Raw genomic sequence first — 12,675 nt, 5'->3', positions numbered from 1 at the left:
TTCAAGGTCTACCTGAAAAATGTTTTCTCTACAAATGAGGTCTAAAAACTTGTTACATGCAAGAGCAAAAATCCCTATCTCTAGGGATCTCTAGTCTCTAAGATGTGCAACTTTCAGGAGAACACTAAGACCCCACTCAATTTAGGTGGTTGGTCAAAGCATACTCACCACACTCTCCCTACAGAATGGGCAGGACAAGATCAGGACGCCCAGACAGTGTGCTGAATCATGAGCAACCGGTTGGCTTAATAACTGAATACTGTTTAGTGGATGTTTGTGTTGAACATCTCAGCATATTCTGAAACCTACCAATACAGAGCACAAATCTGAATGAGATTCTGCACAATTTAGGAAACACTTCCAACTCTAGGGCTGTGAGATAAAGTGAAAAGAAGAAAGTGTTTTGCAGGTGTGGATTTAAGAAGAGTTACAGAATTGATTCAGCTGGTTAAAAACCAGAAAGTAATTACTACATTGTATGATCCATTCACTCAGCTCAAGACAGCAGGAAGCAACACTGAAACTGTGTGTGTGCATGACAGAACTGAAGTGGAAGTAGAAAGGAAGAAATGGGCAACATCCCATCACTTTTCTTTTTCTTTTCTTCCAAACAGTCCCAATAAGAGCTACAATTATCTCTAAAGATTTATCAGGAAACTCCTATAGACTTTTAACCAAGGACTCTTACAAAATCCTTTGCTTCCAAAACTATTCAGCTCTTTTCCATTTGCACATCTATTGAAGAGACAAGCATGGAAGGGTACTGAAGACTCTAATCACACTATTAGTATAGTCTGTTAGCAATGACAGGAAATAAATGCATACCACCTCCACTTAAGGATGCTGCATCAAATTCACTTGTGGCATAGGTATAGCTGATACCAACTTTTAAGTACCATCTGTTTAAGAATTTATTAGAAATGTATTTATGTGAATGCAAAAGTAATTTCTTTTCCTGCAGATGCAGGCTCAGACCTGTTATCTAGGCTCATCTGAATATTGGTATGTTACCTTTTCTTTTTTAAGAGGATGTGGAACATAACTTGTGGATTTTGTCACTACTCAGTATCAGCAAGATTTGACACCTCTGCCTTTCTGGGGACACACTGTGAAGTTAGAATATAAGCAACAAAGCCTACCTGTCTGTGTTTCTAAGCATCACTTAATTGAACAGAATTTTCCCATTTTTATATAGCATTGTACATCTATACTGGGCTTCAATCACCGTCTATTAGATTAAAAGTAATGACAGGGTAGTAAAGAGGGTATTCATTTTACTAGACTGTTCCAGTACGGCAAATCTTAATTTCTTTACTGGTACCTTCATTTCACATTCCAAATAACCACTTTTTGAAGAGAAATCACTGAGCTAGAACCCCACCTTTTTATTAAACACACCTAGACTATCACTGCTGCAACCACAGTGAATTTTCTGACTGTCAGTAGATTAGTTAACAAGATGTGGGAGACCATTGCTGTAAAGCAACCAGACTTGCTCTAATTCTGATTCATAAAGCCTCTGATTACAACAGAAATCAACTTTAGATTCACTTACAAGCTCGTTACAAAACCTTCCTATAGGAGAAAAGGAAGATGTCAGGAAGAAGGGAGAGTGTTATTTTTAATGCGTAACAGTCAAACTGAACAGAATACAACAATGACAGAGATTAGTTAGGTGACTAGAATGGGAGAAAGAAATAGGGCTTTGCTTTTGCTAGGGATAAAGAAATAGTTTCTAGTTTCCTTGTTTTATTCTGTTCCATCAAAGGGTATCCTCAACTTGAAGGCTTCCCAAGCAATGAAAGAGCTGCATGCTACTATGGAATTTCTGTTTTAATGATCACCTACAGCAACTTTTACCATTCAGTGTTTTTCCATCATAAATGTATAACTACTTACACAATCCAGACTGCAGCTTTTGCAGCAGAGTGTAAAATAAAATCCCAGGAACGTTAGTTAGAGTGTCTCTGTCCTCTGCCACATAATCTTATTGGACAGTAGTTAAATTTTTCCACACATTTAAACAAACAGCACAGTTTTGACCATAAACTTGTTTGAGCCACACATCTTTACACATGGCTGGAATGCATCTCTAATAACGCAGGGTGTGAAGCAACCAACAGTTTCCAGACTTTGATACATGAAAGCACAGTAATAAACCACAAGCATTCCTATTGAGTTTACATAAAGCTTTAAAAATATGAGTGCTAAAGCTTTACTCAATTAGATGCTTAAATGTTTCAGGTAGCAGGCTTGGATTTGAATTTTCTTTTTTGCTTGTTTGTTTTTAGGGGTGGATAACAGCTAGAAGGAGGTGAAGAAGGAAGTTTCACCTTTACAAGCAATCCAAGGAGATGGCATTGGACCATGACTAGCATTTAACTCCACAGTCTGGCTTAACCAAGTGTCTATAGCTCTCTAAAACATGTTTATGGGCTGCCAAGTGTCCCATTATGCCAAGTGCATCTCCATTATATGCTTTTAACAATATCTTAACAACTTTGAGACTACCTAAATGAAAAAAAAAAAAGGAGAATAAAATCTGCATTCACATCTATAGCAAAACCTACTTCTCTAGAATGATATATTGTTTTCTAAACCACGAAATATATTTGAAAGTGCAAACGTGAGGGTATACTCCCACATGCTCCAGCATCTTATCTGTTACTTTGGAGCTAAATTAACCTTTTGGTTTTGAGAATATAGTTCTCAGATGATTAAAAAACATCAGGCCTCCTGGATCTGGAGAGCTAGTTTAACTTCAGAAACTGCTCCAATGTGCTCTGATAGCACAACTCCTTAGAGAGCTTCCTACCAACTCAGAACTGCTGAAGCTCAGTGCCCTCAGGCCCTTCCATCCTCTGCACTCCTGAGACACCAGAGAAAGCCTCAGGAGCAGACAGGTTGAAGAAATATCCATGAATGATAACAGGGGGTGTGAGAAGAAGGTACTACAAGCATTTACTCCAGCCTCTTTGTAAAAACTCTTCAGGAACAGGAGGAAGTGGAATAGTCTATGCTTCTCACCACCCCATGATAATCTAGGTCTGTCATGTCCACAGGAAGAGTTATCCTAAGCATTCTAAGTTTGGGGTTATTTTTCATATTACAGTGCACCAACCTTTCTGAGAAAGCCTGCATCCCAGACCCAGGCTCTATGCCATGTGGAAGCAAGGAGGTCTTCCCACTACTGCAGTTCTAGATAGGATCTATCACAGACGCCTGCTTCCAAAAAAAAAATCTACTGACGTGGCCCTTTGTTCCTTCCAAAGACTTTTAATTCAGGACAACTGAGATGACGTCCCCTCTGTTCCCAAGCACATACAYAGTTTCCTAAGCCAGTTACACACACTGAAAGGCAGTCAGCATGGACAGCTACAGCACTGGGCTTGAGTATGCAATGAGAAAGGGCAGAACTGACATTGCAGAAGCAGCCTGGGACAGTCCACGAATGAAAATCCAAAGTGTAGGGCAAACTGGAGCTTCTCCCTCTCCTCTATCCATGAATTCAGGGACCCTTTACATTAGAAGAGCTTTTAAGAGCATACTAAGGTTAAAAGATTTTAAGTGGAAATAAAGAAAGTTTAAATGCACAAAGAAGTTAAGTAAATCAAAGCAGGTTAAATTATCCCATATAGGTATGAGCTTTATATTGCATCTGGCAGTCTCACAAGGACAGAAGGTGCTCTCTACAATCCATGAATCCTGCTTTCAACAATACAGCAGAACATGAATGAATGGTGTACAAACAAAATAAGGAGACATGTGGTACTTCATTTATGGACTTTACCGTCCACCCACTGCATGCGGTATATGTAGTCTCAGCCAACTGGCAGCATGTGAATTGGAATATCAGACTTCAGTGACAAGAGCTGGGTAATTCTTCTTTTTTTCCCCTTCACAATTAGGCTTAGAGACTTTAATTATGTGGGTAGATCAAAATCATTTCTAACTATGTCTGTAATGGATTGGTATATACTCCATTAGATTTTACCCACAAAAAATTAATAAAGAGAATAAATGCCTTGAAAAAAACATGTAAATGCATATTTTATACACATTGAAATAAAATTTAAGTCATTTCCTGTCAATACAATTTTTGTATTAGTGGGCTTGCATTCAGAACTGTACTTTTCCCATGGCAAATGCTTATGCATTCACAATTAGCTTTCTTTTCACAATGACTGTACATTGTATGCAGTCCTCTGGCAATCTGATTTTTTTTTTCCTTTGGTATCATAAGGACAGAGTTCAGCATTTGATGTAAGGATGCATCTATTTAATGATGTCAGCATCTATTCTCARCCAGTTGGGAAATAAAGCAAACTGATTAGGTCAGTTGTATCCCTTTTCATAATATCTCGTACAACTCTGTCTCAGTTTCCAGAGATGGAGACATGCAACATATACAGTGCTATCTCCACTATATGTTATAGACATTCTAAAATGGGACCATCCTGCATTTATTGATTTGTTAATTCTTAGGAATTATTCACTGAATTCTAAATTCAGTCCATGGCACATATTGAAACATGGGAAATTCCATCTGAACATAAGAAAACACTTCTTCAGAGTGAGGTTGGTTGAACACTGGAACAGCTTGTCCAGAGAGACTGTAGAGTCTCCATCCTTGGAGATATTCAAAACCTGACTGGACATGGCTCTGGGCAACCTGCTTCAGGTGATCCTGCTTAAGCAGGTGGGTTGGACCAGATGATCTCCAGAGGTCACTTCCAACCGCAACCATTCTGTGATTCCGTTATGTCCTACCACATTCATTCTCACTTAYTTGGTGCCTAAAGATCCTGTACTTCACTAACTTTAATAATTCAGACTCATTTACTTCCGTACAGGCCACATAGTCTGGCCTGAAAGAGGGAGTGGACTCATTTATGTGGTTCCGGTTTGCAAATTTTGGCTGAATACAAAGAACAGCAAGAGGAACAGCTGAATGGTTATGTAACAGTCCCCCAATGGAAGAAGTGGAAGAGTTATGGCTCACTGCATTTAAAACCCAGAGAGGGCAAGGCAGCATTAAGAATTTGTTGCACGGTGTAGTTTTGCATTAGATGTGTATTTTTTTTTTTTTTTATGGTAACATGTTTGCAGCAGCTTATTTTTTTGTTATATTCTCCACTTCTAGATCCTCAAATTACAACATGAATAAGAAAGATTTAATCAGTTAATAATACCAATTCCAAACAGAAGCTAAATGGGAAGAAGTGGCCAGCAGGAAGGTTTCTTCATGAATATTTATCAGTTTGCAACTTGGCAAGGGAGTGAAACTAGAAATGATTGCATCAAAATGCTGTAAGATTTTTCCAGCTATCTAGAGCATGCCTGCTTTGTCAGCTATTTCCAGTATTTAAGGGGTTTTCCAAGGCATAGATTTAGTACGAATGGTCCGCATTATATTGCGGTCTACTGGAGTGCTAAATTTTCTACAGCTCACTAACTGAAATTAAAGCTAATGTTACGCCTAACTCAACAGTGAAAGTTTAACTAACATGAAAAAAATTAGTCTCATTTCTTGACAATTCCATCCCTAAGCACTGCCTCTGTTCACAGACTGGGATATACCAGAAACACATTTTCATCCCAGAATAATTCTTTATTGCCATTTCACAGGGCAACATAAACAAATATATGAAATGCTAATCCCAGAAGCAAATCCTCACCTTGAAGAACTGACTTCATGTCTGTACTATGATATCCACTTATCACATCTGTAGTGCTGATATGTGTGTAACTGTGTTAAGAGCTTATCGTAACCTTTATGCCATTTAATCAGATGTTAATGGCATTCAGAGCAACTTTTTTTTACACGTTCCTTTTCTATCGGAAATGAAATGAGAGTCACAGTGAAGAACAGTCTGTCGGGAAAGATTTTTCTGTCTACTTGACCTTCTGGCTGTTGGCCCGTCTCCCTCCTCTATGTAGATCAGTCAAAATTCACTTCTATTTGAGTACTGAATTTTAAAGAAACGTTGATACTTTGGAACCCCTTTCTATTGCAGCTTTATACTGTAAGAAGAGGCTTTCAATGGCAAACAGTCTTTGCTCCTCACTCTTGATGCAAGCTATTGAGCTTTAAAAGCCATATATAAATGGAACTGCTCTCACTCATTATAAACGCTCTACCTGCCTTTTGAGGCTTGTAAAATTCACCTAACATATTAAGAGCCTAGTAACTTTATATGCAGGAGATATAAAAATGTAGTCTGAAGTTTTAGAAGCTGAAGTATTGCTCAAAGATTGCATACCTTCTAGAGGCACAATACAGAGATCTGTGTCTACATACCATTGCTGCTCTGCAGTTGTTTGTGTTCGTGCTATAAGAAGATCGTGAAGACAAGTCTTGAACAAAGATCTCTAACTATGGGAACTGGAAGGCAGAGGGTAGGGATGGGGAGGGGAAGAGAACCAAAGTAGATTTTCTCCCTTCTTTCACAGTTGTCCAAGACTAGTATTATTGGTGTTTGAATCACTGTTGATATGCAAGAACGGCAGGCAATAGCTATCTTCTGTTCTTTCCTAGGCACCAAACCAAGAGAGCTGGATTAAACAGTAGAATCAAGGGCAGCTTAATCTCCCCGTCATTAATCTTTGAGAAATAGTCTCRTGAAATAAGATTTACTCTTCTGCAACTCTTCCCATAGTTAGCCATACACTAAAGTAAAAAACCCCAATTACAGTTTTTAAAGCTTATATAAATCTTACTGAAACAGATGTGGAAAAGCTTCCATTGACTCCTATGGCCTTCAATTCAGATGACAATTCAAGAAGAAAAAGTCTTAGAAAAGTATTAGTTGCAACATGCAGGTCTTAAAAAGATGAATAAAAGTAGCAAGGCATATAATGAAGTAGGTGAAATAAAACAGCACTGAAACATCTATCACTTTACTATTTTTTCACTAGACTATTCAAAGAACATACTGCTTTGAATTATGATTTTTTTCACTAAGATTACAGCACAATTCTTCAATTATTTTGTATAGCGTGATTCCACACAGTAGCAACACTGTGGCTTTAATCATTCAAGATCCAAATTCAAAGTCAAATCTGAAACTCCTGTTACATTCTGCATATCCTCTGCTTCCAAAACGCATTTTTGTAAAAACAGAAAGCTTTGCCAGGAATGCAAGACCTTGAGTCTATTACAGCCATTTACACGGTTTAATGACATGATTTGGTTACACTAGCACAGATTCCCATGCAAAGGCTGCGCTGTTCCAACACAGACAAATTCAATAGGTTAAACTGCGTTATACTAACACAAGGTTTATACTGTCCAAATATGGCTCTATTTTAATGGTTTATTCAGTACATCTAAACAAATCTAGTTTCAAATTTTTTTGTTCCCTAACAGGTCAAGGCCTTAGATCATATGTGGAACAGAGGAAATTACATGGGTTGGTTCTGGTGGATTTTTTCCTCCCCCTGAAATAGTTTATATATTCTAGCAAAACTACATGGCTGAAGGATCACAGTTACTGTAGAAATAGCAGAGGAATGCATACAAGTAACCCACTTCTGTATCTTGAGCAAGAAGCCTCAGAAGCAGGAAATGAAGACAGTTTGCACGTTTCACCGGCAGGCTGTTTGATGGGCCTTTTTCAAATTACATTTATCAGGAATAGTTATCAAAAATGATTCTCCTCTTCTTAAAGAAGAGCTACTGTTGCCACTATCTGCTACTATTTAAGAGTCAAACGAGAAAATAAATCTTTCTCCCACACATATGACGTTTTCACAGAGGATGTGGAACTTATTACCTCCAGGGGCTGTCCAGGTATCATTGTTAAAAGTCTGAAATACAGATTACAGAAAGCTTGAAGGATTCAAGGTACTATATACACTGTATGATTTGTGGAGTGGGGAGAGAAAGCCATCTCTTTGCAATCACACATACACAAACAGAGAGCTGCAGAGTTTAAATATGCCAGGGACAGAATTTAGCGTCACATGATTGAAAACAAACTAGAACCACTAGCATGGTTTTGCACTTAAACTGGTATGTAGGGCCCTTTAACAAAATCAAAAGTATTCCAGTGCCTTGAAATTTCTCATGCACTCAGTGCTTGGAAGTCACATTGGCAAAGTATCATGAATTCTGCTAACAGTTTTTTGTTTTTTTTTAAATAAGGTAGCAAGGCATGTAGCTTTTGACTTTTAAAGAACTCAGTCTTCTCTCAGTCAGGGCAAGCGTCCTTTTTGGGGGGATAAGGGGCAGAAGGGAAGAATTACAAAAGGTATTCATTTTATTTGCCTCCATACATATTGACAAAAGTGCTATGCCATGCTTGCACTTCATAGCACTTCATAACATTTCAGAAGCCTTGAGTGCACTAAACACATCCCTTCACTCATCTCCAAAATAAAATATTTTTGCAGGAAAAAAATACAAATTATTTACAGAAGCAACTGCCAACAAAATTTTGTTAAACTGTATCTGTTACAAAAGATGGACAACTTCCCACCATTCCAATTTTAAATAGGTAAATAGCACTAATTTTTCACATTAGGCTTCTAGCCGAAATTCAGAACTACAGCTAGAATGCTATTGTACTCTTATTGTGAGAGAAATGTCGACATTTCCTTAATTATAGTGTTGCCAGTGGGAACCACTATTGCAAACACACAAAGAAAGGAGGATTAAAAGAATCAAATTCACTCCTGGAGAAATTCCAGTGTAGCCAGTTGTATTGCCTCAAGAGAAGCCGGGGCCCACCGCAGCCTTCCTTAGAAGACTGGAAAGTATTTGTTGAAATGTTACTACGGATTCCTCCTTATTTAGTGACTAACAATTCCACAAATATTTCTATGCATGTATGACAGTGGAAAACATGTATCTGAAATAGAAGAGCCAAATCTATGGTATCCAAGTATTAAGCAAAAGCCATAAATCACAAGAATTGAAACCTGTGGACATTCAAAGGGCCACAACAATAAATACAACCTGTTTTCTTTTTAGCAGGGGATACATTCATCTCAAGTCTAAATGGTACCTGTTACCCAGAACAATTATTGGATCATTTGCCCATTTATGAGCCCTGTTCGAAGAACATTTCACCTCTGATACAGTGGCAAAAACAAGCAAGCAACTAAAGCCCAGGTACTTGGAAGCCTGCATTTATGTTTCTATTACTATGTTAAGTTTTTTTTTTTGGGTGCAAATCCTGATCTTGAAAGTGTTAGGCCATTGTTTCCAAAAGTATGGAAGACAGGCTATTTCAGGTAGTAAGAGGATGTTCTGGAAGGAGAGCACTTCTTTTGAATCACAGCTTGGACTTCTTGTGTTGGGTACCTTGTTGTTTAAGCTCCCTGAATCAATGGACACTTCACAACATCAGCATTGCTGTCTTGATTCCCCATCTATAAATTGGCATTAAATTGTTTCCTGACTCCACACAGGTTGCGAGAATCATTCATTCTGCTTTATCAAAATCATAGAAAAGCCCCTGAAGAAATAGAAACCTGCTTAGGACAGGGTTTGGACAATCTGTGACAAATACTGCCAGAACACATAAATTTAATTAAGAGGATTAAAAACAAGAAATACTGCAACACCGTCCCTTTCCCCACCCCAGTCACAGACACACAGAGCGGTCTCCCAATTTTACTATTCTTTAGTCACAAGCAATCACAACAGAAACAGCTCAAGCAGTTTTAAGATTTTAAATTTCCTCTGCTACATTTAACTCTACTGGAGGTTACTGCCTTCACAGAGCACAAACACACCCCCTCTGCCAGTTTTGCACAGTCCAGGGCTTGGTTTTTACCTGTCCCAACTGGAAGCTATATTAAATTGCCAAACTCTGCACTGAAGTGGCTAACGCATACGTACCCATTATATTCCACTGACTGTGCGGGGAGAGTAAGCTCTGACAGAGCGGTAGCTTCTTAAACCAGAGAGCTAAATTTACTACTACTCATCTCATAATGCCTAAAGTGACACAGAAGCCCATAAGCAAATAAGCTGTGACCGGGATGTTAAGGAGCAAATAACAACACCTCTACAAAGAGATGCCTTCCAAAGATAGTAGCATTTTCTGATTCAAGCACGTGACTTTATTAAAGAAGTTAAATTTCGTACTAGAATTGTAGATATGTTCTCTTCAAGAAGTAAGACCCAGTCACAGAAATAGGATCACAAACCATCAGTTCGCAGAGTATATTCCACGAGAACAACATTCTTCTGTAACATAATTACCCAGAAATTCCTTTAGAGACAGAAAATCAGGCTGGGTAGTGAGACCTGATACTGGGAGGGAGGTGGAGAGAGATCCTGGGGTTCTTAGATGTACTATTTGCCTTCGTGAGTACTTCCATAATGTTGAGATCACTCTTATTGTATATTAAATAATTCATGGCATCACAACCTGTATATGTGTAATCTTATATACTGGTTTTCAAGAACTGCATTACCTATAAAATTACTTCTATTTTTGTTCGCTAAAGTATATGCTTGCCATGGGTGCTGGAGGGGGCTCATTAAATTACTAATGTAACTATTAAAGCTATTAAATTACCAATTTTGAGGAATCAATTCAAAGTACATTAAGATAGCCAGAAATACAAAACAAACCTATTGTCTCTTCTCTTCAGCAATCCACCTATCAGGCTCCGAATGCTGAACTCGCTTCCTTCTGGCAGTGTTAACCCCTTCTTTGGATGACCCTCCCTGGGCAAAACACTGAAGCAGTTATTCCTAGGGCTCATTAAATATTCTGTCTGGTCATACGCAACAGTTGGAGGGAGCATTGGTTTTGTGTTTATTTTGAAAGCCCAGGAAGAGATCGCTCCCTAAGCTTCCTGACAAGATGCTTGTTTTTATTCGCATTGTCACTATGTTTTCCCATGAACAAATATTTATACTTCAGAGGAAATGTTTCAGTAATATGTATCAGGATAGCAACATGGTCACTTCCCTTTCCTTTGTTATGAGAAAGCAATTTTGCTTACATGAGAAAGTAAATAAATAGACTCCCTAGAGATGCCTGGGAAGTAGGTCATTCTTGCAAGGACCCTGTCTTGAAAATAATGGCAGCATGCCACTGTGTTAGATGACCTGTGGAGGTTTCGTTTGTAATCGCAAGAAACCAATATATAACAGATTTATTGTTTCCTTTTTTCAGTAGAACAGACCATTCTTTTACAAACCCTGCCTAAATTAAAATATTTTCCTTTCTGACAAATTTTAGTAGAATGTTCTGTTCCCATCTGCAGTATTATACATACATTTAGTACATATGGCAAAATATAAATCCACCTTTCCTATTCTTTTTGAACATACAACAGACTGAAAAGGTCAAGGGATGAAAATGACCTTATTTCATTGACTACTACAAAATTTTAGCAGGGACTGGACTACATGACCGCCTGAGGTTCCTTACAACATGAATTTTCTTATGATCCTAAATTAAGGAGATGTCTTTCGTTTACTAACTCTTAATGTATGAACCAGCCAAAATCCAGCTCAGTACATAAAATTTCAAAGCTGGGTACAAGACTTGGCAAAAGCATTATTAATACGTACCTGTAATTCAGACTGGCGACAGCCCCACCTTCTACATAGACTGCTCAGAGCAGGAACAGAGAGGGATGCCTGGTTGCATAAAGAAGTTGCATATTTGTGGTACAAACCCTGTCTTCACCCCAGGAACCCACTCATTTCCTCCATCTGCAATTACTCTGGATAAGCATTCAYGCTTGAAAATTATACTTAGCAGCTTCCGTTTCTTTGATGCTTTGAAAAAATGCTTGACATCGGGTCAAAAGCTACTATGTGCAGAAGCCACCCATTATCCAAACTCCACAATAACACAGACCCTTTTTAATTTGTTTTTATCTACTGGAATATCAGAACAAAGCTGACTAATTCTGTAAGTGAAAGGATTAATTACAGGACTTTCCAGATAAGTTTTTCAGTATAAAGTACTCGAAGTCGGAGATGCTATAACTTTAAAATACCCAAACAAAAACCGCTAGACTGAATAGCAGTGGTGACAGGCAACCTTAAGTTGAATGAGTTGGATTTTTTTTTTCTTTCTCCCTGAAAATACTTACCTCACAGGAGAAAACAACGTTCGTATCCATTTTACCAGCTTGATCAAAAGCAAAATTCCATTAAAGATGTTTCCCTTACTGTGGTTCTCCTGGAAAGGGGGAAGGAGAGAGAGACAGAGAGGGGAAAAAAAAAGAATAATTTTTATTATTTTCTGTCTAAAAGTATAATCACACGCAATACCAAAGAAATCTCTTGTAGTCTATTTACATGGTAAAGATACAAAATATACTGCAACAAAAACAGTCAACAAAAGATACTTTCAAACATATTAAAATACAGATAAACCCGTATCTGCACTAAAATACAAACCTTTGACTCCAATGCACTGAAGAAGTCATGGGTACATAAATGGGCTTTTGAGTATAACTGGAAATAGATGCAGCTCTGTCAAAGAAACCTTGTTTTTGAATAATTTTCCTCTGAATATAGATATAAAATAAGCCTACATGTCACAACTAAACACTGCTGTATCACAGTGAACTAGGTCTTCATAGGTTAGCTAACAGACTCTGAGGAGGGTTTCTTGCCCACCTTCTAACAGGCAATGAGACTGTCTAAAATATGAGCTGACAGCCTGATGACACGTGAATTGGGATTTCTGTGTT

The 12,675-nt window shown here is 38.1% G+C and overlaps 1 protein-coding gene across 2 annotated transcripts in view; it reads right to left on the bottom strand.

The window, feature by feature from the left end:
- The window catches only part of RHOBTB1 (Rho related BTB domain containing 1), a 49,933-nt gene extending 37,775 nt beyond the window's left edge, over positions 1-12,158 (bottom strand). Inside the window, exon 1 of one of the 2 annotated variants that reach the window (XM_026069973.1) lies at positions 12,070-12,158. The gene's annotated coding sequence lies outside the window, so the exon portion shown is untranslated. Of the gene's footprint in view, positions 1-11,539; positions 11,589-12,069 lie in introns of those variants that run through there. The other variant, XM_026069974.1, reaches the window with a different exon arrangement.
- Positions 12,159-12,675: the final 517 nt, after the last annotated feature.

Source organism: Apteryx rowi, unplaced genomic scaffold (assembly GCF_003343035.1).
Source record: "Apteryx rowi isolate R43461 unplaced genomic scaffold, aptRow1 scaffold_30, whole genome shotgun sequence".
Classification (NCBI taxonomy): Eukaryota; Metazoa; Chordata; class Aves; order Apterygiformes; family Apterygidae; genus Apteryx; species Apteryx rowi.
The sequence above is the reverse complement of the archived record's forward strand: the minus strand, read 5'-3'. Positions and strand labels throughout refer to the sequence as shown.